General features: G+C 37.2%; 1 protein-coding gene across 1 annotated transcript in view; it reads left to right on the forward strand.

Annotated features, from left to right (window-relative positions):
• Positions 1-27,277, forward strand: part of PTPRD (protein tyrosine phosphatase receptor type D) — a 2,130,336-nt gene that overhangs the window by 1,292,608 nt on the left and 810,451 nt on the right. The window lies entirely within an intron of this gene.

Raw genomic sequence — 27,277 nt, forward strand, 5'->3', positions numbered from 1 at the left:
TTTAGTTTCCTCTGGCCTCGCACTTCACTTTCATCTACCCATCTCACTTGAAAAAGGACCCATATTCAGGAACATTCGGGACACGCTGTTGGATGCTAAATGTGCCTTTTGGCATGATGTGTCAGTACATCTGAATACAGAGGGACTAAAATCTGTACCTTTACAATATGTTTGTAATAAATGCAACTTAATCACCCAAGTCATTTGGACCTAATCAATGGTGATCTCTTACAAATCAAGAGAGGAAAACAATAGCATTTGGTTTTTCAAGCATAGTTTTAAATTATTTTAAGTGTAATTACAAACATAATGCATTTAATTTAGCATAGAGTACTTTCAAATGCCCATGACTATGTACAAATAATAGGGCAGTATTGTGTCTTGTGTTAACTTTTGTCCATATATCTGCATAAATATGGAGAAATCTTCCCTGTTGTCTCAAAAGCACCAGGTTTCTCAGACTTCCCCATACCCCTACCAGCTGCTTCCTAGTTAATGATACTTATTTCCTTCTCTCAGTTAATGAGTTCAGCTAAAGAGATGTAAAGTTAATCCTCTTTATTAAGATCTCTAACAGAATCTTGAACCACTGTGTACAGTAGTTTATTAAACCATCTTGAGAAAGTAAGTTTTGGAATTTTCACTTAAGAGCCTACTTTGGGATTTTGTGTGATTATTTTATCTTCATTGAATAAATAATTGTGTAATAATAGTTAAAATTTTAATCAGCATCTTACTCTTTTTTTTTTTTTTAGATGTTGGGGGTAGGAGTTTTTATTTATTTATTTTGCTGTGTTGGGTCTTCGTTTCTGTGCGAGGGCTTTCTCTAGTTGTGGCAAGTGGGGGCCACTCTTCATCACGGTGCGTGGGCCTCTCACTGTCGCGGCTTCTCTTGTTGCGGAGCACAGGCTCCAGACACGCAGGCTCAGTAGTTGTGGCTCACGTGCCCAGTTGTTCCGTGGCATGTGGGATCCTCCCAGACCAGGGCTCCAACCCGTGTTCCCTGCATTAGCAGGCAGATTCTCAACCACTGCACCACCAGGGAAGCCCTCAGCGTCTTACTCTTAACCTGACCTAAAAAGATAGTTCACACTCTCAGAAGTTAGAGCCTATGGAATCTTATAGATCTCCAGGCTCATCCCTCATTTTAGAGGTGAGAATTCAAAGGCAAAGGCCAAGTGACTTATATCAAGACACATGGTACAGGAGGAAAGCCAGACCTAGCTCCTGCTGCAGTGTTCTTTTTACCACATCCACTCCCTAAAAGCAAAGGAAAAACTAGGTCAGACTGTAACAGTTGAAAGATTGCATCACATGAGAGTGACACACCAACTGCTCTCTTAGTAGGATTGATATGGAGTGCAGTATTCATATCAGTACACAGAGCTCATCTGTGTATCACTTCTTTACCTGGTAGTCAGATCATGCTCATAGAGTCTGAGTGGCCTTGTCTGTGTCTGCAAAATACTTCTATCTCAACATGCCAGATTTCTTGCTCCCTCTTACATTTTTCTCCCAACTTTCTATTGATTGGCTATGTAGGGCATTTTTAAAATGGAATGAGCTAGCAAGCAGTTAAAATAAGCATTTGCTTTGCTGCTCAATTGATTTGACCCAAGTACTCTTGTAGGAATATACCATTGTTAGATTTAAAATCACAAATTGTAAACAAACAAACTAAATCATGGGAAGGTAAAATAGGAAAATGTAAAGGATGGCTGGAAAAAAAATAAGAACTAGCATAAAATAACTGTTTTAGCCTATGCGGAAAAATCACAAGGAAGTCTACAGGTGGCAGGGGACATTCTCTGTGTACTAGTGAAATTGCTCTGATTTTCCTTAGTCTTTGGCAATAATTTTATGGCAGTTGTTAATTTTATTCTTCTACATATGTGCTAATAGAATATTTTAAGCAATAAAGAACATTGCTAAGAACACAAAATTCTTAATAGCACGCAATGTACTTGTCTCTTCCTTCCCTTTTTCACTCAACAGTATACCATGAAGATTATTCCATAGCAGTATATAGAGATATCCCTCATTCCTTTCACAGTTACATAGCTCTCCATTACATGGACACACCATAATTTATTATACCAGTCTGCTACTGATGGACATTCAAGTTGTTTCAAGTAGTTTGCTATTACAAATAGTCTTACAATGAATAACTTTGTGTATATACCGTTAGATATTTCTGCCAGTGTACTTTTGGGATAGAGGACTAGAATTGGGATTTCTGGGTCAGTTTGGCTAGATGTTGCCAAATTTTCCTGAATAGTAGTTGTAACATTTTGCATTACCCCCAGCAATGTAACAGAGACCATCTCTCTACAAAGCAAGTCTTCACGAGGTTCCACCAACATCGTATGGTGTTAAACTTTTGAATTTTTTATGCAATAGCTTTAGTGTATATTCCTTATTATGAGCAAGATTCAAACATCTTTACATATGGTACAGAGACATCTTTTTTTTTTTTTTGTGGTACGCGGGCCTCTCACTGTTGCAGCCTCTCCCACGGCCCACGGGCCCAGCTGCTCCGCAGCATGTGAGATCCTCCCAGACTGGGGCACGAACCCATGTCCCCTGCATCGGCAGGCGGACCCCCAACCACTGCACCACCAGGGAAGCCCCTGTACAGAACCATTTGCATTTCTTTTTCTGTGAATTGTTTAGTTCTCCAACCTATTTTTCTGTAGGATTTTTTTTTTTTCTAATTTTAGGAGCTCTTTATATTTTAGGAAAATATAATCTATTTACTGACACCTCCAAAATTAATATCCCCAGCACTGACTTCTACATGAAACTCAAGATTCCTGTGTCCAACTCTCTACTCCACATCTTCACGTGGTTATCTATTATGCATCTAAAATTTAACAAGTTCAGGATGGAAATCCTGATTTCTCACCACATGCTAAGTCTTCTCTCTAGTCTTCTCCCACTCAGTAAAGCAGCGCCGTCATTCTAGGTTTTTCGGGCCAAGAAGCTTAGAGTCATCCCTGACTGTCCTCATTTTCAGTTTGCACAGTGATTCCATCAACAATCTGGGTTGATTCTACTTTCATAATATATCCAAAATCTTACTACTTCTCTTCAAATCTGTTCAACTCTGATCTGAGCTGTTATCTCACAGCTGGATTATTGCAGTAGCCTCCCTGCGGATCTCTTTTGCCTCTCCCTCCCCTATCCCCAGTATGATACTTGCCAGAGTGTCCCTTTAAAAACACGTAAGATCATGCCCTTCCTCTGCTCACAAGTCTCCAGTGTCCCCCCATCATAAAATCAAAAGTCCTTTGAATGCTCTGTGAAGCTATATGTCATCTGGTCCACCATCTTCTATCACTCCCTAGCTCCTGCTTCCTTCCCTAGCACTCAGTTTCAGCAACACGGGCCTCTTGTCCTTGGAGCAAACTCATCTTATGCTAGCCACAAGCCTTTTAACCTTTGCCAACCCCTGTAACTGGAATGCTTTTCTCCCAAGGTATCTCCATGGCTCACCCTTTCATTTTCTTTTAATTGGTGCTTGTAATGTTCCACATCCATAAGTACTTTCATGAAAGCTCTCCACCCCCCCAAAATAATAAGCCTATGCTGTGCTACACTCACTACTCCCCTTTATCATGCTCTTCCCATCGAGACACTTACGACCAACTGACATAATGATTTGTTTATTGTGTTGTTTGGTTCCCCCGCTGGAGAGTAACCATGAGGACATGCACTTTGTCTAGTTCACTGCTGTGTCCGAAGCTTCTGGAAGAGTGCCTGGCACAAAGTAGGAACTCTGTAAATTTTTTATACATGAGTGAATGAATGAATAAAAGAACAGATGAATATAAAGTTATATTTTATTGACTTTGCAATTACACCAGGCAGAAATAACTGCAAACTAGCATAATGACAAAAACTAAAGCCTATAAGAAAGGTCTAAAAATGAATACTTGGTTTTAGGAAAACCGTGGTCAGTATCACCTTGGATAATGCAAAGAAAAGAAAAATCTCTTAATGATGCTTTGTTTTATAGAATTCTATGGAATGATGTTTTGTACAGAATCTAAATTTTGGAATACCTTTATAGATTTTCTTGTACCGTAATCATCATCATCATCATTATTATTTTTATTGTCATTATTAGAAGTAACTGAGCATGAATCCTAAGCAATGTATCACTAAGTACTTAGAATTACACACATGATCCCCACTCATCAAGAGGAGGGAGATCAGTGTATAGTTCAATATGAACTGGTAAAGAACCTAGTTGATATTTACAGTATTATGTGATTACATGAGAGGCACTGGTTTCAGTTGTCTGAATTAGACATGTTTACTTAGCGTTCTAACATGAATATGAAACTTGATTGGAATTCATTTGGAAACAACAAGAATTCTTCCTACCTGCTGTTTCTTACTTAAGAGAAGATTCAAATTCAATTCAAGAAGATACTCTTCTTTTCTTTAATAAGTGATTTATAATTTCACTGGTTCTAATTTACTGTAAGCAAAGCATCAGGTTAGTAATGTGTTTAATATGAGTTATTAAGTTCCCATTAGACTAAATTACCACCCCTAGAGATCTGCAAAGCTACTCTGAATTAATTTACATTCTGTAATAGCCACACACTTCACCTTTTATTAAATGTCACGGATACTTCAGGGTGTATATCCTAACATGCTCCTCCAAGAACAATTAGTCATCTTATGAACGCTGAAATTCCTAGTTCTGTATATTGTTTTATAATAATAATGGTTCTTGAAGTTTTTTTGGTTCTTCATATATATAAATATATACATGTATGTATATATATATAGGCACAGTTTCCAGGTAATCCATGTCCAAATCCATGTTCACGAAGCTGCAACAGGGCCAAAAGTACATTGACTGTTTACACTTTTTCCAACTTTTCAAAGCCATCAATTTAGAACCGCCTTCTAATTGGCTGATTTAATATTTGATTGCAATGTCTTGCATAAATATGTACAATCTAAACAATTCATCTGTACATTTTATCAAAATTGAGCCAGATCTATGTAGGGTGTACCTACTCTATAACTGGAATAAAGGGGTTTGTGGGTATTGCCTACAGAACTTGAGTTCCCAATAATGCTTAGAAGTGAGGAAACTATTTATTTTAAATTTTATTTATTTATTTATTTATTTTGGCTGCATTGGTTCTTTGTTACTGTGCATGGGCTTTTCTCTACTTGCAGCGAGCAGGGACTACTCTTCGTTGCGGTGTGCGGGCTTCTCATTGCGGTGGCTTCTCTTGTTGCGGAGCACAGGCTCTAGGCATGTGGGCTTTAGTAGTTGTGGCACACGGGCTCAGTAGTTGTGGCTTGCGGGCTCTAGAGCGCAGGCTCAGCAGTTGTGGAGAACGGGCTTAGTTGCTCCATGGCAAGTGGGATCTTCCCGGACCAGGGATCAAACCCGTGTCCCCTGCATTGGCAGGTGGATTCTTAACCACTACACCACCAGGGAAGTCCGGAAACTTTCTAAAGTGTCTAAGCTAGGCTTTGTCCAAACATAAATGGATTAAACTAGCTGACAAAGTTTTAATAGCATATTAGCACTATCAATAAATTTATGAATTTGATTTTGTGATGATAATTAAGGGAACTCCAAAGAAAGAGGAAAAAATATAGTAACTGTTTATAGAGAGACATGCTTGCAGTGAAAAATGTGGTCACTGGAAGCATCAGGCATATTAACTAATGAAACAGGGCCTGTGCATATTTACTAACCACATTTCTGCAAAGCAGATTTACCAACTCAATTCCGCAAAGCTAAAGAGGGTATCAGGCTGTATTAGAAATCAGAAGTCCCAATTCTTGAACTCGCATGATAAACTCACATCTGTTCCCTGGTGTACAGCATTAATTTTAGCAGTAATGCAACCAGTATTAATCTGAGTTGACCTAGAAAGGCACTGGATCGCTCAGGACAAAATTCTCAGCTTTCCCAATTTAATCTGCTCCCCAAATCAGAGACATATCGTCCCTGTCTTTATCCACACTGTAAAGACGAAGAGTTGACTGAACAGAGAAAGCTAGGTTCTATAGCTTCATTTTCTTCTTTTTCCAATCCCTCTTTTACTCTACTGCCAAATTAATCTTTCTAGAGCACTTCTCTGAAACAGTCATTTTCTTCTATGTAAAAATTGAAGGACTTTCTTCTATGTGTTTTGTTTTGTTTTGTTGCGGTACACGGGCCTCTCACTGTTGTGGCCTCTCCCGCTGCGGAACACAGGCTCCGGACACGCAGGCTCAGCGGCCATGGCTCACAGGCCCAGCCGCTCCGTGGCATGTAGGATCCTCCCGGACTGGAGCACGAACCCCTGTCCCCTGCATCGGCAGGCGGACTCTCAACCACTGCGCCACCAGGGAAGCCCTTCTTCTGTGTTTTAAAGCATAATTTGTTTGAGTTTGTAAAAACACGTACTTGATACATCAGAAACTGAAAAAATAATAATAATAATAAAGCATGCAAAAAAGAAAGTGTAAATTACCTGTAATCCAATTTGGATACTTTGGGGAATATGACTGTGGCAGAGATGGAGAGAATGGATTAAAGGGAGGAAAGTTTGAGGATAGGAAAAATGGCTGAAAGGCTTTCATATTAGCTCAGGAAAGATGGAATAAGAACCTGAGTGTAACAGTGAGATCGAGAGGAGGATTAAAATGATATTTAAGAGACTGAGTGAATGACTTATAGAGGGATAAGAAGAAATAATTTCAAGTTTTCTAGTTTGAGAGAATCAATAGATGGTAATGATGTGAAAAACAGAGAGACATTGAAATTCCTATGGGAGGTATGGTAAAGCGTAATGGAAAATGCATGGGTTTCAGTGGATCAGGTTTTAGAATAGACTCACATCCAAGTTTTACCATATACCAGCTGTGTGACCTTGAGCGCATGACCGAGCCTTTCTAAGTTTCAGATAAAAGAGAAAAAAAATCTGATTTTTCAGAAGTCTTTGAAGTCTTAAACTGGATGAAATACCTTAAGTGCCCAGGCACATAGTATGTTCTCAGTAGCTCATAGCTGTTAGTATGATTGTTGTTTCTAGATTGAGATGGCAGGTAGGCAGCTAGAAACAGATGTCTAGGTCTCAAGAGGAGGATGAAGATGGGAGATGTGAAGAAACATCAAAATTTAAGGGGCACGTGAAAGAAGAGTCAGAAAAGGACTCAATTAAATAGAGGTAAGAAAGCCAGTCTTCAAAGGTCAAGACCAGAGGGGCCATAAAGTCCCTGTGTGTGCAGTTGTGCTCTGTGCTAACTGTTCCTGTCTTTCTGAGAAGGTCATGATATGGGCTGCAGTTCAGATAATCACTTTTTGGAGCATATTGCCTCTATACACATGTCCGTCATGCTGCTACTTCACACCTGTAAGACTGAAGTCTCAAGGCAACAGCTAATGATATACCAGTCTTTCCTCCGCAATTAGACAGGATTCTGATAAAAGAGGAGACTGTTGATCAAACTTGGATCTGATATAATGTGGCTTCTTCAAAGTCTGGATTTAGTAACTTGTGATAGTTTCCTTTGGGGAATTTTGTATTAAGAAAAATTTTCATCTTGGTTTAACAGTAGTAGAAGACTGAAAAAACAGCTCTTAGGGATAGCTTTAATCTCTTCTACCCAATACTAAAGATGTCCAGAAGAAAATGGAAAGCTTTTAAATACATAGGGGTGTTAAAGGGAAGCATATAATTAATGTCTAACCAGCTTACATCAAACCTTGTCAATAATCTGTAGAAATGGAAGAGAGCAATGGATCAAACAATAAGATCTGTGTTGCAATAGAGTACAAATTCAGTAGAGTGAAGAGATTCCACCAATATTAATTACTCTTGCTGGAAAACTGGGATTTCTGAGCCCTGGTCTCTCTGCTAGCATGTTCCCAACATCTGCATGTCCTTCTGCAGCACACTATCCAAGTTCATCCAGATGCCATCACTAACATGGGGCCTTTTCTCACCTTCCAATTGAAAATGAGCACCTTTTGCACCAGAATCCACCAAAAATTTGTGTATGTCTCTCACAGTGCATTCAACACATTCTGCTTCTTTTTGTGTTTCATACTCAACAAAGTCCTTGAAGGTAGACTGTTCCTCATTATCGTCTTTTTGCTCTGTGCCACAGCTCCCAGACCTGTGTTTTCTACAAGTTGATGTTGAGTAAAAATTTGGTGACTATCCTTAAAATAATTTAAGAACTGTGCTATGATTATCACCTCAAAATTAATCCAAATAATCAGTTTATTTAAATTAAATTAGTCAGAATTATTTTGTATAGTATTTTGCTGTCTATAGAACGTTATTTTCACCTTTTAAATGCATTGTTAACATCATAAGACATTTTTAAATTGCTTTTATTGGAAAGATTTTTTTATAAGTCTCTTAGAGAAGTTTGACATCTAGGCCTAATCATAATCCTATGAAAACAAATCAGTGCTTTTTTGTTTTTTTTTTAAATCACAAAGCCTCCAACATTGTACTCTATTCACCACTGGGTTTTCTATACTATTGCCTTACTACTTAAAGACATACTAGTTAATATTTGCATTATTCTTAAGACAACTGAGCAAAATAAACTTAGAATCAGTAGAATTATTGATTTTGCAGCTTGCTGTGCTCACCTTTACCAAATATAAGTTGTCTAGACAAACATATTCCATGCTTTTCTTCACTATGATAAAAATAGGAAGGACCTTGACACCAAATGCTAACACAAGAGTTTCTTTCCATTTCCTATTTTCCTGTTTCCTTCTACTCAGCTCAGCATTGCTTTTTAATGCTCCCTATTTTCAACATTTATTTTAGTTTTCCTCTTGCTTCTGACATATGTGGTAAAATCTGACAATTTTATATGTTGTTTACAAAAAGAGAAGAATGCTTTCTTGAAGATGTCACTGTTTGTAGTTAGATGAGCCACTTTTCATAATAAGAATTCTCTTATATTATTCAGAGGTTTCTATTCTTTTTCCCTTATGTCTTGATAATAGTCCTGCTATTCTAACCCTTCAGTGAAACCATGTTTAGTACATATTTTGAGATATTTGCAGCATATACTGTTCTTCATGTAAGAGGAGATTAGCTTTTTAATAATAGCTTCTTTTGAATTCAGAAAGAATTTCTACAATAGAGAGGGAAACCACATAGGGGAATGTAATCTATGATGGTTTTATGCAGACATTGATAATTTCTTTGTTCTGAAGCTTTTTGCAGTTTTTGGTTAGAAGGGTAAGGGAACTGCCACCACTATCCAGCCATTATTTTATTCACTGCAAAAGCATTAGTGATTATCCAGGGTATATATTGATACCTTTTAAAGAATCAATTTTCAGCAGACCTCTACCAAATAGGGATATCTTTAATAAAGATTTACAATCGCTTTGCACAGTGGTATAATGGAAAAAAAAAAAAAAAAAAAAAAGAGAGAGAGAGATCTGTAACCAGACAGTTTGGGTTGGAATCCCGTGTACCTTAGTCAAATCATTTCACTAACTTTGCCTTTGGTTCCCTTATCTGTAAAGTGAGGGGACTGTAAAGTTAAATAAGATTACATATGTAAAATATCAACTAGTGCTTAACTCATAAATGGATCTAACAAGTATAGACTGTCTTCATTCTCAGAGATTGAATACTTGCTTGATCCAGATAAAGAGGAGAGAGAGTGCTCATTTTGGAAACATAAGGAGAAACTACCAATAAAGTGGATTATATTCATACTAGATTAAGTGATAAGGAAATATTTCGTTTTATGTAACAAAAAGTCCAGAGATCAGAAAGACTCCCCGTGTAGGATATCATGGTTTCTGCTCAAATTCACAGTGATTCCTCCCTTCTATCCTCTTCCTCACCTCGGCTTTTTTGCCAAGTTTCCTCCCTCCTAGTCCCAAGATAGCTGCCAGATAGAAGGACCACTCACTTCGTTGCTCACAAGCAGTGATGGTCAAAACTGTTCCTCAACCGTGGCCTGTTAAACTGCCCCTTTGATCTAATTAGGTCATCAGATCTTGTGCCCACCACTGGACCGATAACAACCTTGTGTAGGTAAATAGGTATTGCCAATTTTCAGTCAGAAGTTCAAAGACTTGCTAGACCACACTGCAAAAAAGAGGAGAGCTGGAATCAGAATGCAAGTTTCTAATGCCAAGTCCAGTGACCACAGCAGGGCCATTCAGGTTTATCACTAGGATTAGAAATACATACATACATACCTATAAATGTATTGTATGTATATAAACTACTTTATAATCTGTTTTCATAAAATTATTTTTGAGACCTTATGTTACATTTTAAATTGTTTTACCTTTTCTTAAGAAGTTGACCTGGGCTTCCCTGGTGGCTCAGTGGTTAAGAATCCGCCTGCCAATGCAGGGGACACGGTTTCAAGCCCTGGTCCAGGAAGATCCCACATGCCGTGGAGCAACTAAGCCCGTGCGCCACAACTACCGAGGCTGCGCTCTAGAGCCTGCAAGACACAACTACTGAGCCCATGTACGCCAACTACTGAAACCCGCGCGCCTAGAACCTGTGCGCCGCAACAAGAGAAGCTACCGCAATGAGAAACCCGCGCACCACAACGAATAGCAGCACCTGCTCACTGCAACTAGAGAAAGCAGCACATAGCAATGAAGAACCAAAGCAGCCAGAAATAAATAAAATAAATAAATTTATTTTTAAAAAAAAGAAGAAGTTGACCTGCATAGCTTAAACGTTTGGGAATTCTTTAGTCTTGGCATATTTCTGAAATATTTTTTTTTCAAATGCCATTTAACTCGTTTACATTCACCTTTCCTAGTTTTGTACTAGGTCCCTGAAAAAGGGAATGTGCTTAAAAGGTCTTCTTTGTTTTCTAAAGTCAATTCCTATCCCAGCAGTAATATGTGCACAGCACCCAGAATCCTTCCTTGAGGGATCAGCTTAGTTTTATGTATATTGCAAAGTACTCTAGATACAACAGCCAACCATCCCCTCTTCTTTGTCTTCTTACCTAGAACGATGAGATTGTGTTTCCTTTTGCACTCATTGTCAGTGAAGCCCTTCAGGTCTTAACCAACTTTCAATCTGTACCTTCTAGATAACACTTAATCTGCTGTCCAATGGATATCTTTGGTGTTATATACATAATTAATCATGAGTTGTGTCATCCTTTTGTGACTGAGAAGTTCTCTAAAAAACACCCAAACTATGATGAATTTGGAAGCCAGAGGCCTGACCTTAGAATCAAAGGCCGACCTCACATAATGGAATTCAGGTAGGGACCAATTAAGGAGTCCGCTCCACTACCGCCAGTCTTTTGAAGCTATACTGTATAGCCATCTATCCAGAGGTGAAAATCAGATGCTTTTCATTAAGACAAGACACTGCTTCTAGACACCCTCAGCCAGTGGAATAATAAGGTTTCTGTCCAGTTCATTTTTATTTTAGAACATGTAGGAATTTAAGTTTAGGTTAAAACTGACTCCATATGTTTGCATTTGGGCCCATTTCCCTCAGTAACACTATCCCATTGAAATATAAAATCTTAGGCATTCCAACTTGAGTTACTAAAAATATTTATGGAGAAGATATTACCTAAAATTCGCAAGACTGACTTTATTCAGAGCAAGAGAAAACTAAAGTGGTATGCTTCCACATCTCATGTGTCTACCAGCAGCTTTGTTTATCCTAAAACATCTTTAACTTCTAAGTGGTTTCCTGTTTACTAAATGGATAAAGGAAAAATCAACAGAAAAAAATGATTTAAACCTATCTGACAAAGGGCTACAAACTCCCCACAGGAGAGCTAATTTCCAGTGAAATTTTAATTGGATACTTAGGGTAGAGTAGAAGAATGAACAAAATTTACATTTTAAGTTTGCTTCGATTTTATGATGCATGTTTTCAACCCAGTTAATAGCAAGTGTATTTATAGTCCCAAAATCACCCACTGGAAACTATGAAAGATTAAAGAAATACAAAGCCACAGATCTAAGTGAAATTAAAATAATAACTGAACTCAAGTAAATATAAGAAAAACAAGATTTATAACTAAAAGTATGAGCCAAACTATATGCATGCTTTTACTCCCTTGTAGAAAGTCAGAATTCCTAGCAGTCTTCCTATGTTCTTTCACTGCTCAACACCCAGTCAAAATTATTCTTTCCCTAGATTAGTCCTTGCCTGAGTTTTAAGAGATATCAGTGTCAGAAATCTTGATGCTGTGTAATCTCCTTGTCTGACAAAAGGGTGAGCCAATTTTTTTTTTTTTTTTTTTTTTTTTTTTTTTTGCGGTACACGGGCCTCTCGCTGTTGTGGCCCCTCCCATTGCGGAGCACAGGCTCCGGACGCGCAGGCTCAGCCGCCATGGCTCACAGGCCCAGCCGCTCCGCAGCATGTGGGATCTTCCCGGACCAGGGCACGAACCCGTGTCCCCTGCATCGGCAGGCGGACTCTCAACCACTGCGCCACCAGGGAAGCCCAAGGGTGAGCCAATTTTTTCCTGAGGTAATTTTTCCATAGCCAGGACTGGGGCTATAAAAAAGAAGAACCATAACAATTAGATACACAGAAAAGGAACATTCTTTCTTTCAGTAACCATTTAACATGAAAGGAGTGGTTATCAGGAAAAGGAAGTCAAAGTATAATGAAAGACTTGTGCAACAGGGTAGAAAAATAATGACATGTGGAGGCAAGAGAGATGGTACACAGGTGTGCCGTCAGTCCAGCCGGTGACCTCCAGGGACACACCTGTAGTTGAAGAGCTGGACTTATTGCTTGTTGCAGCCTTGGAGACCATATACCATGGAGAGTTACAGGGAACTTCAGTAAGAGGGTGATAGGATTTTGGCTGTGTTAAATGCTTTTGAGGAGAGTATAAGGAAATGGGGCTTCGCTCTTCATGAAATGCTGCCAGTAACTCTACAACTGGGTATCTTTATCTTACCTAGAAGGAGGAAAAAACAAACAAAATCTATTACTGGAAAAGAAGCAACAGTCCAGTCACTCATATGAGCCAGGATGAGGGATGTTTGATCGTTTTTTACTTTTCACAATGTTCAGGTTTTTATCTATTTTCAGACATGATAATGGAGTGGCCTTGTTTTTGTCCAGCTCCACCATGGCCAAAGAGTGAAACTGTCTGATGTTGATGTGCTCTGAAAATATTTATGTTCAACAGGAGAATTCTGAGACTTAGCTGTGGGGACCAGGTGGACCCCAAGGACTGAATGATGGGAGCAGGCTGGCTCCTAGATAGGAGGTGTTGGTTTTCTCTTTCCTAGGAGGAAGCATACGAGGATCAGAGTAAGAAAAAGTGCTAATAAATATAGTTAATATTTTTTTATTGAGCACATATTATATGCCAGGCACGACACTAAATGCTTCATGTGCGTGATTTAATTTAATATTCACAACAGTCCAATGAATTAAGTACTATTTTAGTACACGTTTGCCAGTAAAGAAAATAAGGCTTAGAGAAATAAATATACTTGCTTAAGACGGCACCACCTTTAAAAAGTTGGGATTAGAATCCTAGACCTGACTTCAGAGCCAATGTGCTTAATCACTGCTTTATAGAAGAAAGTGCATAAGAACACAACATTGGTGTATTAAGAGATAAGCTTCTCCATTAAACTATAGGGCACTTGAGGGCAGAGATATTACATTTTTCATTTTTGAATTTTCTAGTTCAACCAGTGACTTGCCTACAGTGGTGCTTAATAAATATTGAATGATCGGTTAGATGGGTGATGGATGGAATCAAAAGTTCACACTTGATCAGGGTCATGACTGTTTGATATAATTTCACTCTGTGTCCCAGGCAGTAGGAAGAAACCTTAAACTGTTGGTGGTAGCAATTATTCAGCTTTCTGATTGCATGTGATTTTTACCATACAATGCCATGCAGATGTTAAGGTAGACCATTATCTTATTTTCCACATGAGAAAGTGAAAGTTCAGGTATGTTAAATCCTCACCCAAAATCTCAGAGCTGCCAAGTGGCCAAACATGGGCTGAACTCCTGGCCTCCCCAACTTTCGATCCCATGAACTATCCTACAAACTGTAGAACATTTTTCCTTATAATTTCCCAAAATAATTTAGGTACAGGATGGAATTTCAGATTGCATAAAATGTTTTTCTCACAATTTCTAAACATCAGCATTTATGAAACATTTCTACTTAATTAGTCATGATGAATCTATGACCTACCCACAATTCTGCTTCCAGCACTACGTTTTAGGTAATTTATTCTTTCTTGCCCTTGACAGCCTATAGCTCTTTCAGTTCCTCAGCATTGTGAAAAATCTATAGTCTATGTAAAAAATTTATCTTTGTGTGCACACATTTTTTTTTTTTGCATTTAAATAATGTTTATGATTAAGGAAAACTGCTAATATCTGGCTAAAAGCAACAATGCTACAGACTCTTTGAAGGAGGTGAATGCTCCATTCAGAGGAAAGATCTTAAGCTGTGTGATGAACTGAGGAAAACAAAACAAAACAATATTTTAATAAAAAACCTGAAGACCGCGAAAGTTCATATTAATATCAACTTGCTGAGGAACATACTGAAACAGAGGCTGCCATAATTCTTGTGTAATCTAGAAATACGTCTTCCTGTTGGCCTGGTAGGAATAGGCCTTCCTGTAGGCCTGTAGTTAGGTTGAATTTGATAGTTTATTGATAATGGACACTGAGCTCCAATCACCCAAAGATCTTCCATTTTCAAAGGATCATCTTTGCATTCCACACACAGAATATTCCGATTCATTTTGCAAAACCAAACTTTAAACTGAATGTCTTTGTGAATTACTTGAGTAGCATTGTGAAATTGAGCTTCAGTGTGAATTATCTTTCCTTATCTCAGAATTTTGGTAAAGTTTTCATAGCTTTGAGTGCTGTCACAATGACAGCCTAATGATACGTTTATTTGAGAAGTCGGTGTATGTGTGTGTGTGTGTGTGTGTGTGTGTGTATATATATATACACATACACATACATATATACACCTATATGCACACATACACATATACAAATACATAGATATTATATATACATATGTAGTATAATTGTGATACATAAGGTTCATTGTGTTAGATTGATCCTTGATAATGTTATTGATTTATTTATATCTTTCATATCTTTCATTTGGTGCAATGAGAAAACTAAAGCTAAAAATGTTTCGCTGATTTACTGAAGATACCTATTTGATAAGCTGCAGAACTCATACTAGAACCCAAGTTTTTAGATGCTCAGTGAAGGATTTTGTTCCCTATCCCCCTTCAATAATATGCAATATATGTATAATATTTAGAAATGCTACATAAATGCTTCTAGAACCACTGTCTCACTAAGGCACTGGATCCTGGAACCCTACTTCAATAAATAAAATCAAACCCATATAAGTCAGTTGACAAGCTGCCCACTTCTTGTTTGTCTTTACACATTTCTCTTGTCGATCCCTTCTTGATAGAGCAACGTTTAAATATACAGGTTTACAAAGCCAGAAGAGATTATATATTATGTTGCTCCTTTTAAACTAGACTTCAAATAACATAATTATCATTTTCATGTGGAACTTTTCCCTCTGGATATGATTTTTAAAGATTGTATCTGACCTTGAATAAAGCAATATTCATTATCTCAACATATTACTGCAATTATCAGTCATATTTATCAGGCTATGGATTATAATTTAGCCAAAAAAAACCACATAAAAACATGAGCTGGTCACTCACTATTATTTATTTACATCTGACGAACTATTTGTCTATGGGATTTCATAGTCAGGTCATATGCCTTTAAATAGACAGGCAAAACAGAGGAATAGAACATTCTGTTGACAGGTAAATGTGAATCAGTCCGGTTTCTTTCAAAGGAAAATAATCAAGCTCTTTTCAAATAATGTAAAATGCAAAATGATTGCCTGTTGGAGGGGGTGGGGGAGCCTATGAGCTTCTCTTCTCAGAGAAATGATTGCCATATTCTAGCTGGAGGAACATATGCTACAGCTTATCTTGTGATTTCTCGGCACTCTCTGATATTTATTAACAGTTGATTTTCTGTCATTGCTCTTCTTCCTCCTCTTTCCTCCTACAGTGTAAATTAGTTTCCCCAAATGTACATCTCGCCTTTGTTTTCTTATCAGTCTTGCAAAAAGGGTGATTATTTTATTATTGGTTTTGAAGAGTCTTTCATATTTAGTGGTGCAGCTCTGGTTTCAGACAGACATTTAACAGACTCTTACTTGTTTCATTCTTTGTCTCATCTTAATCAAAGCCCCCTGAGACCGAGTCTTTTGTAGTAACAAACAAGAATAAAAGGAAATTATAAATGGTTGCTTCCGTGGAAAATGCAGTATTCATCAGGAATGCCTGGTGGAATTGAAACAGGGTAGATTTCAAACATGTGAAAACAATTGTACTCACCTATGAAAAACCTTTTAATAGCTAGAATACCTGTCTTCCAAGTCTCTTGTTAGCTTAATAGCTAAGCAGCGTCCCTCTGTGGGGCTCAAGCCTTATTGTATTGTCCTAAGGTTGCTAGCAAAAAATTTTTCAGCATAAGAGTTTATTTTTTCCTGTGAGACCTGCTGTCTTGCTTTCTCCCACATACTTTGTAATTTTTTTCTTACAGCTTATTTTTTTCATCTTTGCTATATAGAATTTAACATTAACTCTCTGATTTACTGAACAGACCCTGTCCTGGATTCCTGATATTGAACAGCTATGGGAAAACGTGTAGGTGTCATGCCCTCATTTTTAGAGTCAGATGACTCAAAATAGCTTGAGAGCCCTCATCTCATACCGTCCTTTCACTCTTTTGACCATATTTTGATAAATTTTTCAGAAGCAATACAAGAATTGGGATAGCTATTTATGTAAATGTCAGCTTATATTGGAGCTACAGGAAAATGGTCTAATGTAACCCATGCTTCTCCTTAATGTACAAATCATGTTATCTGGGAAAATCAAAGGGGTCCAAAATACCTGACTTCCTAGTATGCTAAATACTGATCACCATTACTTAGATTCAGAAATCCTTGTTCATTTCTATAAAGTTTTGATATCATTAACTGATTCAAATAACTAAAGTATGAATTTGCTTCTTATATGGCTTTGGGTTCCTATATCCACCAATGGGCTATAACTATATTACAATGCTTCAATAAATAAAGAATTAAAAGAGTACATTTAACTTCAGATATAGTCATCATCAGGCATGTCTGACATGAAGTGAATGTGTCTGCTCTATTGTTACAACATATTTACACAGGGAATTACTCACAAAATGTGTTAGTTATCTCTTGCGGGGTAGCAGATTATCCCAAAACATAGCAGTTTGAAACAACAAGTTTTCATTATCTCATAGTTTCTGTGAGTTATGAATTAGGGTTGTATAGCTGGGTGCCTCTGACTCAGGATCTCTCACAAGATTGCAGTCAAGGTATCAGCCAGGACTGGGGTCATTTCAAGGCCCAAATGGAAGATGATCCACTTCCAAGTATACTAACATGATTTTGGCAAAGCACAGGAGATCCACTTTCAAGCTCATTCATTGACTGTTTACAAACCTTACACACTTCCCTGATATAAACCAGTGACGTTAATCCCTTGCCATGTAGGTTTTTCAATAGGTTTACTCACCACATGGCAGCTCACTTTCTCCAGACCAAAGGCTCCAAGAAAGAAAAAGTCAGAGGGATGATCAAGAAGGAAGCCACAGTCTTTTAAAAATCTAATTTCATAAGCAACATCCTATCACTTTTGCTGTTTTTTTTTTTTTTTTTTTTTTTTTTTGTAGAAACAAATCTTAGGTCTAACTCACATTCAAAGGAGAGGGACTTACACAGCACACAAATGCCGGGAGATGGAGATCTTCAAGATCCATTTTAGAAACTGTCTACCGCAGTCCACCCTTTGGCCGCCGATGGTTCATGTCCCTCCCACATACAAAGACTCACTCTCTCCCGGAGTCCCCAGTCTCATCTCATTACAATTAAGCCAGGGCATGCTAGGTTATACTGCAGTAGCAACTCTAAAATCCTGTTGATTTAAAACAATAGAGATTACTTCTCTATCATCCTACATGTCTATTATGGGTTGGTTAAGGATTGTTTTCCTCACTCAGTCTCCAAGATCATTGAAGCTGGAGGGAGGGAAGAGCAAATTGATAACTATTAAAGGCTTCTACATGGAAGTGACATGTGTTCCTTCTGCTCAAATAACAGAGCCACACTAATTTCAAAGGTATAAGGAACTACATTTCTACCATGTGCCTGAAAAGAAGAGAAATAGAAGTATCAATGAACAGCCCAAAAGACTAACATGATGGGTAAAGTCACATATTTCATCTCTACCTACGTACATACCAAAATGATTATGGACCAAATTTTGACACATTTAACTCATTCTACAAATATTTAACAAGTACTGTTGTACATTAAGTTTTTGCAAAATGCCAAGGCCTAAGCAGAGAAAAAAGCAGTCCCTACCTTCTGGTTCCTCAATATATTGGGCAAAGAGATAAGTATATAGATAATTTCAGAATAGAAGTCGTTATAAAATGTCATTTAAGACATAGTAAGACATGTAACTCAGACTTAAAGAGTGAGGAGATCAGAGATCTTAAAGTAGATGAAAGTAAAGAGGAGATCAAAAGGTCTTAAAGTAGATGAACTCTGGTGAGTTCTGATAGATGTGTAGAAATAGGCCAGGTAAGGAAAATCAAGAAAGACATTTTTCAGTGTTGCTTTAATAAAGTGAATTTATGATGATTATCTTCTAGGTCAAAAGGCCTGGATTCTTCTGCATTTGCATTAACTAGTGCCTTAGCCTGATCAAGTAACTGGGCAACTGTGCATCTATACCTCCTCATCTGTGAAATGAGAAGGTTTAATTAGATGTTGTCCAAGACCTCTTCCAACTATAAAATTGTATGATTGTTTCTGGCTCTAGAGGACATTTTTTAAAGTAGGCTTTATAGGATAATTATAAAATAATTACCTTATAAAGCAATCACTTACTAAAACAGTTCAGTAAGCACTGATGGGAAATTCCCATATCAGAAAATAGTGGAATTGTTTTCCCATCCCTTCTGAGACACACTGTGTTCAAAATTGATCACAAGAAGAATAAGATGTTGTTCAGGATAGAATGATATAAAGTAGTTCTTCGTAGCAAACTTTTACTCTTGTGATATTTTTCATCCTTAATCTACCACTCTAGATATTTCTAATGATTCTCCTACGTAGACTCTTCCTATTTTATGTATTGGATTTGTCTATTTGCCTGTGAAAGGACTCAAGCCCTCCCTCCCCTACACACACAATTTATTATGCACCAAAATTCCATTGCCAGATTAATTTGCACCCTCATAATTCTACAGAATACCATGCTTTTCACTTGGCTCACCAACACTTCATGGATTCTCCGACTTCAAAGAAAAATCCTTGGCAGTGACGTTCAAATCTTCACCACTCACAGAACAATCATTGTTCTCCTACTAGTCAACTAGACTCTGGGTCAGGAGCCTTCCTGCTTCCACCTCAAGCCTTCATTCTCTCTCTCCTCTTTCACTGATCTAACCTAGACATTCAAAGCAAGTACCCCTACCAGGTATTGGCAAAGACGTGATACAACAGGAACACATACATGTATTTCAGGGGAGTATAATTGCTACATCCACTTTGGGAAACAGTTTGGCATTATCTACTGAAGTTGAACATGTATGTACCAGATGATCCAGCAGTTCCACTCCTCATTATATACAACATGTGTACCAAGAAATATTTTACAAGGATGTTTATTGCAGCATTAATTATAATTGCTCTAAACTAGAAATGACCCAATGTTCAATAACAATAGAATGGATATAGAAAGTGTGGTACATTCAAATGATTTTTGACAAATTGCAACATGAATGAAACCAATGAGCATAATGGTGAATAAAGAAGCCAGACACAAAGCAATATGTAATATATGATTATATTTATATAATGTTCAAGGCAGCTCTAAACTATAGGGTTAGAAATCAAGATAATGTTTGTTTACCTTTGATGAAGAGGGGGAAATGGGATTGTGAGGGAGCATGAGGTTGCTGTAGCCGTAGAAATGTTCTATATTTTGAGCCAGGTGGTGTTTACCTGGTGTTAGCTTTTGTATGATTCATTCCTTATGCACTTTTCTATAAGTGCACTGTACCTTGAGTTAAAAAATAATAATTTAGAAAGTACTTGGGCTTTCAAAAACTCCTGCGTGTTTTTTTAAAGAGACCATGTGGAAACGCACAGTCAAAAAAACTCTCATTCTTAACCAAAGCAATCTTGAGAACTGGAGCTGGAGGAATCAGTCTCCCTGACTTCAGACTATACTACAAAGCTACAGTAATCAAGACAGTATGGTACTGGCACAAAAACAGAAATATAGATCAATGGAACAGGATAGAAAGCCCAGACATAAACCCATGCACATATGGTCACCTTATCTTTGATAAAGGAGGCAAGAATATACAGTGGAGAAAAGACAGCCTCTTCAATAAGTGGTGCTGGGAAAACTGGACAGCTACATGTAAAAGAATGAAATTAGAACACTCCCTAACACCATACACAAAAATAAATTCAAAATGGATTAGAGACATAAATGTTAAGACTGGACACTATAAAACTCTTAGAGGAAAACGTAGGAAGAACACTCTTTGACATAAATCACAGAAAGATCTTTTTTGATCCACCTCCTAGAGTAATGGAAATAAAAACAAAAATAAACAAACGGGATCTAATGAAGCTTAAAAGTTTTTGCACAGCAAAGGAAACTACAAACAAGATGAAAAGACAACCCTCAGAATGGGAGAAAATATTTGCAAACGAATCAATGGACAAAGGATTAATCTCCAAAAATATAAACAGCTCATGCAGCTCAATATTAAAAAAACAAACAACCCAATCCAAAAATGGGCAGAAGACCTAAATAGACATTTCTCCAAAGAAGATATACAGATTACCAACAAACACATGAAAGAATGCTCAACATCATTAATCATTAGAGAAATGCAAATCAAAACTACAATGAGATATCATCTCACACCAGTCAGAATGGCCATCATCAAAAAATCTAGAAATAATAAATGCTGGAGAGGGTGTGGAGAAAAGGGAACACTCTTGCACTGTTGGTGGGAATGTAAATTGATACAGCCACTATGGAGAACAGTATGGAGGTTCCTAAAAAAACTAAAAACAGAACTACCATACAACCCAGCAATCCCACTACTGGGCATATACACTGAGAAAACCATAATTCAAAAAGAGTCATGTCCCAAAATGTTCGTTGCAGCTCTATTTACAATAGCCAGGACATGGAAGCAACCTAAGTGTCCATCATCGGATGAATGGATAAAGAAGATGTGGCACATATATACAATGGAATATTACTCAGCAATAAAAAGAAACAAAATTGAGATATTTGTAGTGAGGTGGATGGACCTAGAGTCTGTCATACAGAGTGAAGTAAGTCAGAAAGAGGAAAAAAAATACTGTATGTGAACACATATATATGGAATCTAAGAAAAAAAAAAAAAGGTCATGTAAAACCTAGGGGTAAAACGGGAATAAAGACACAGACCTACTAGAGAATGGACTTGAGGATATGGGGAGGGGGAAAGGTAAGCTGTGACAAAGTGAGAGAGTGGCATGGACATATATACACTACCAAACATAAAATAGATAGCTAGTGGGAAGCAACTGCATAGCACAGCGAGATTAGCTCGGTGGTTTGTGACCACCTAGAGGGGTGGGATAGGGAGGGTGGGAGGGAGGGAGACGCAAGAGGGAAGAGATATGGGAACATATGTGGTATGTATAACTGATTCACTTTGTTATAAAGCAGAAATTAACACACCATTGTAAAGCAGTCATACTCCAATAAAGATGTTAAAAAAGAAAAAAAAAACCTCTCATTCTTTAGTGATGAGATGCACATTTGTTATCCCAGTTTGTATATCCTGCCATATGTGTTATGAAAATCTTATACTCCAGTAACCTTCTTTATTGTAGAATATTTTTCCTAAGTTTCTATGTTAATTGCAATGTGGTTTAAGGTAGGATTTTTCTGTTCAATTAACAAAGTTCCAAATCACTCAATCTACTAAATATTTACAGTAGAAAGGGAACAAAATAAAAAAGAGAAGGAGAGGAGGAAAGGTCAAAAATATGTTACTTAGGGTGTCTGACATGTTTGACAAAACAAAACTTTAAAACATACTCTCTTCCTGATCTAAACTGATTTTCTATTCTACAGTCTGCATGTGAAAAAACAAATTTGATAATTTTGAACAGTTACCTTTAGGTATTTCAAATTTTATTTTTTTTCTGGCTGTTTGCTTACCTAGTATTGCTTATCTAATACAAACTTGAATCCATGAAAAATGGGACTAAAGAAAAACATGTGCAAGCGATTCCAAATAAAAGTGAATGAAAACTCCAATTGAAATCTCTTTAATATGTAATTTTAAACCACTTTAAAGGGTCACAGCTACTTGTGCTAATGTAGGAACTGTTTTAAAATGGCATGCTATTTTGATAATCAGGATTTTTTTGGTGTTTTAGGATAGAGTTGACAGAAGAAAACATCTTCATATGAAGTAAACTTTTTGAAAATTTAAATAGAGTTGTAAAAAGAGCATATAAATTCAACTCCATCTTTCTGTTAAAATGCCTTTTTAAAGTTTGAAGTATTTTAATTAAAATATGCCTATTACATAAGATAGAGTCATGAGTCATTAATGAAACTTGGAATTTTCACATTATAACAGAAGGGATGCCATATAGCAAAGATAAAAATTACAGTGAGGAAATCCAAAGTATTTTTTTATGTGTCAGAATGTAAAATAACATGATTTGACTTTAGCTAACTCTGTTTAAAAAATAAAAGATGATATTCTTCCAATGTGAAACACACTAGAGGAAAGGCTATTTATGAGATGTTTCTTATTTCTGTGGGGGGAACAAAAAACTGGGGTTATGTCCAAAGTAAATGGAAACCTTCAGAAGTTCTTAGAACAATTTCCAGTGAACATCTGTAACTACTAAAAGTATATCAGCCGAGATTATACCTCACCATGGACAGTTCTGCTATTGAAAGTTATTGACTTTAGCTCTTACAGCTTCCTCAGCTGCAACAATTAGTTAGAACTTTGGCAGAGAGCATAGAGATTAAAGAACCCATGCCTTTACACCAGTTCTCTTCTTGTGTGCTTCATCCTCTCACCCGTATCAGGCATGTTCTGTGAGCTGGAGGGTGTGCTTACTTGGTGAAATCAACTGCCAAAAATCCATTTTCTCCCACTTAGAGGAATTTATGATCCATCTTATCCTTAGTCTTCAGAAAAGAAACAAAATTGAGACTTAATAATTTGCACTTTGGCCACATGTAGGAAATTCAGTTGACCTAAACATGAAGCATGACTTAGAAAGAATTGAATGTTTTCTATTCTGGGCTGGCGTTACATACTTTCTGTTGTCTCCTCTACTAGATCAACTGGTGATTAGGTTGATATTTGTAGTCAGAAAGGAAAGGTAGCTTTGGAGTGGTCTGAGAAGAAGAAGAGTTGCATTCATGTCTATAAAATCCCTAAGAAATGGCTTCAGTTGGCAGATCCAATGATGCATTTGCCTGACACTCAAGAGACAAGTGCTTTACCAAGGTAAATGATATATTAACATTGATGTGAGTGAACTACAAATGTATTAAAGCTATCATAAAATATAGCCTAACAGTGCCGTTAAGCAATAATCTAAGTGAGTTGCAGAATAGTGCCTGAGGATTTTTACTTCAGGTTAAAAGGCAATGCAGTTGCATGTCTAGCAGGAAAAGCTTCCTCTTAATTCTTCAGAAAAGAAGCAGGGAGATCTGACCATCTCTATATTTTCCTCACTTAAACAGGGCTGAAAGTAAAGGAAGTATGCGTCTGAAAGTTAGGTTCTGCCAAACAGGACTAAATTTAACCTGTAAGTGGACAATAGTAAAGAGACAGATGGGTGAAATTTATGGAGAGCCCTTTGGGAAGTGGCCTCAAACAGGTGGCTTCCCGAAAGGAGTCAGTGTATATAGTGTTTTTAGCTGCAGAAGAAAGGTGAGAAAGAGATGGGTTGGCAATAAGTACATGGTTGCTTGCTGACTAAGGCTTGATATTGCTTGTCAGGTGTGTCTATTTTTGTCTGAAATTCAAAAGCTATTTCATTGTACTATGAGAAGAGCAGAAGGTCTTGGGTGCTGTGATTGGTTATTGTTTTGAAAAAGAAAGAAAATTATCTTTCATTTTCTCTCCATTGGCGATAAATCCCCAGTGGCAGTTTGAAGGACATTCCAAATCACTGCAACTACAGTAGGGAGTTTTTGAGTCTGTTATTTCTGACTAACGTTTTGCAAATGCTCTCACCATTCTACCCAAAACTGCAAATAGAAGCCTACAAAAGCAGTTTTGCAAAAAATGTTTCAATGTTGTCACTTGCTTTGAACTCCAAAGCAAAATCAGATTCTACCTTTAAGGTTTTTACCAAAAGGTACTTTGAAGACTGTGCCAAAAGAAGCCTTGCATCCCCCCACGCCCAAAGGGAAAACTGTATTTGCAATAATATTTCCTATGAAATCTTCATGGTACATTTTATCATATAAAATTGAAGTTATTAAAAAAATAGAGAGAGATGGTCATCATGTGCCATATACTATGTTCCAGCTGCAACCTAGAACAAAACAAAACCAGTTTCTGTGGGAGTACTATAGCTTATAATCCAATGGGGGAGGTCAAACAGATTAAATAATCACAGTCTTTGTAGGCTAAGTGCTGTAATACCCACCATTTTAATCGCTCAGAGAACTAAAATTTATCCATCTGTTGATGAACATTTAGGTTGCTTCCATATCTTGACAATTGTAAATAATGCTGTTATGTACATTGGGGTGCATATATCTTTTTGAATTATTGTTTTTGTTTCTTTTGGTTATACACTTTTGATTAGAATTGCTGGGTGACAGTTACTTCTATTTTTAGTCTTTTGAGAAGCCTTCATACTGTTTTCCACAGTGGCTGCACCAATTTACATTCCCACCAACAGATTTTTTTTTTTTTTTGGCAGTACTGCGTGGCTTGTGGGATCTTGGTTCCCTGACCAGGGATCAAACCTGTGCCCGCTGCAGTGGAAAGGCAGAGTCCTAACCACTGGACCACCAGGGAAGTCCCACTTGTGTTCTTTTTGATAGCAGCCGATCTGACAGGTGTGAGATGATATCTCATTGTGGTTTTGATTGCATTTCCCTGATGATTATTGATGTTGAGCATCTTTTCATGTGCCTGTTGGGTATCTGCATGTCCTCTTTTGGAAAAATGTCTATTCCAGTCTTTTGCCCTCTTTTTTGATCAGGGTTTTGGTTTGTTTGTTTTTATTTTTTGATGTTGAATTGTATGAGCTGTTTCTATATTTTGGCTATTAACCACTTTTCGATCGTATCATTTGCAAATATTTTCTCCCATTCAGTAGGTTGTCTATTCATTTGTCAGTGGTTTCCTTTGATATGCAAAAAGCTTTTAAGTTTAATTAGGTCCCGTTTGTTTATTTTTGCTTTTATTTCCTTTGCTTTAGGAGAGAGATCAAAAAAAATTTTTTTTCTGTGATTTATGTCAGAGTGTTCTGCCTATGTTTTCCTGTAAATTTTTATAACATCTTGTCTTACATTTACATCTTTAATCCATTTTGAGTTTGTTTCTGTATATGGCATTAGAGAATGTTCTATTTTTTTTCTTTTACATGTAGCTGTCCAGTTTTCCGAACACCATTTATTGAAGAGACTGTCTTTTCTCCATTTTATATTCTTGCCTCCTTTGTCATAGATTAATTGACCATAGTGTGTGCATGTATTTCTGAGCTCTCTATTCGGTTCCATCGATCTGTTTGTGTGCAAGTACCATACTGTTTTGAGGACTATAGCTTTGTAGTATAGTCTGAAGTCAGGGAACATGATTCCTTCAGCTCTGTCTTCTTTCTCAATTTTGTCTTGGCCATTTTGGGTCTTTTGTGTTTCCATATAACATTTTAAGTTATTTGTTAAGATGTGGTATACACACACACACACACACACACACACACAATGGACTACTACTCAATCATAAAAAAGAAGGAAATTTTGCCATTTGCAACAACAGGGATGGACTTTGAAGGTATTATGCTGAGTGGAATAAGTCAGACAGAGAAAGACAAATACTGCATGATATCACTTTATATGTGAAATCTAAAAACTACAACAAACTAATGCAGATAGCAAAAAAGAAATAGACTCACAGATATAGAGAACAAATTAGTGTTTACCAGTGGGGAGAGGAAGTGGGAGAGGGACACTATAGGGGTAGGGGATTAAGAGGTACAAACTATTAAGTATAAAATAAGCTACAAGGAGATATTGTACAACACAGGAATATAGCCAATATTCCATAATAACTATGAATGGAATCTAACCTTTAAAAATTGTGAATCACTACATTGTACACCTATAACTTATATAACATTGTATATCAACTAAACTTCAGTAAAAAAAGAACCAAAGTTTGATTCTCATTTACCTGAAACTCCAGTGCCAGTAGATGTTTCTAGTCAGGGCCAGGTGATGGATAGTCATTTTTGTAACACTTTTAGTGTGAATAGACTTTATTAGCGGAGGTGAGAGGTGATCCTAAAAGATGTGACTGAAGGACAAGGCTCTTTCCTTCTTAGGGATCTTTCTTCTGTAGGTCCTCAGGGATTCTGCCTGCAGATAGGAACACAGAATAAAGGATCATGTATGAGATGTTTTAAGGCCACGACTGATTGTGGCATGATTTATATTTGGCTGTATTCCCTTGTGAAGAATTCAGTCACATCTCACATCTATCTGAAAGAACATAGCCCGGCTCTGTAACAAGAGGAAAAGGCAAACAGTTTTCTAAACAACTAGCCAGTTTCTGTGACACAAGGTAACGTGATAAGGAAGTACACAGAGCTGTTGGAGCATCTAAAAAATACATTGAAGTGAAACTTGGAGGAAGCACGATGTCAAGGAAGGCTTTCTGCATGAGATGACAACTTCCCTGGGAATTGAAGGAGAAACAAGAGTTGAACGTGTGAAAAAGAGTTGAGAAGAAGGTTGTCTGGACAGAAGGAAATAATTCTAAAAACAAACAGGAATAATTAAGATATTCTAAATTCTGTTAAGGAATTAAGACAAAGTGCTTTTTTACATGTTTCAGAGTATGAGTTTTGAAAAATTAAT

The sequence above is a fragment of the Tursiops truncatus genome, chromosome 6, assembly GCF_011762595.2.
Source record: "Tursiops truncatus isolate mTurTru1 chromosome 6, mTurTru1.mat.Y, whole genome shotgun sequence".
Classification (NCBI taxonomy): Eukaryota; Metazoa; Chordata; class Mammalia; order Artiodactyla; family Delphinidae; genus Tursiops; species Tursiops truncatus.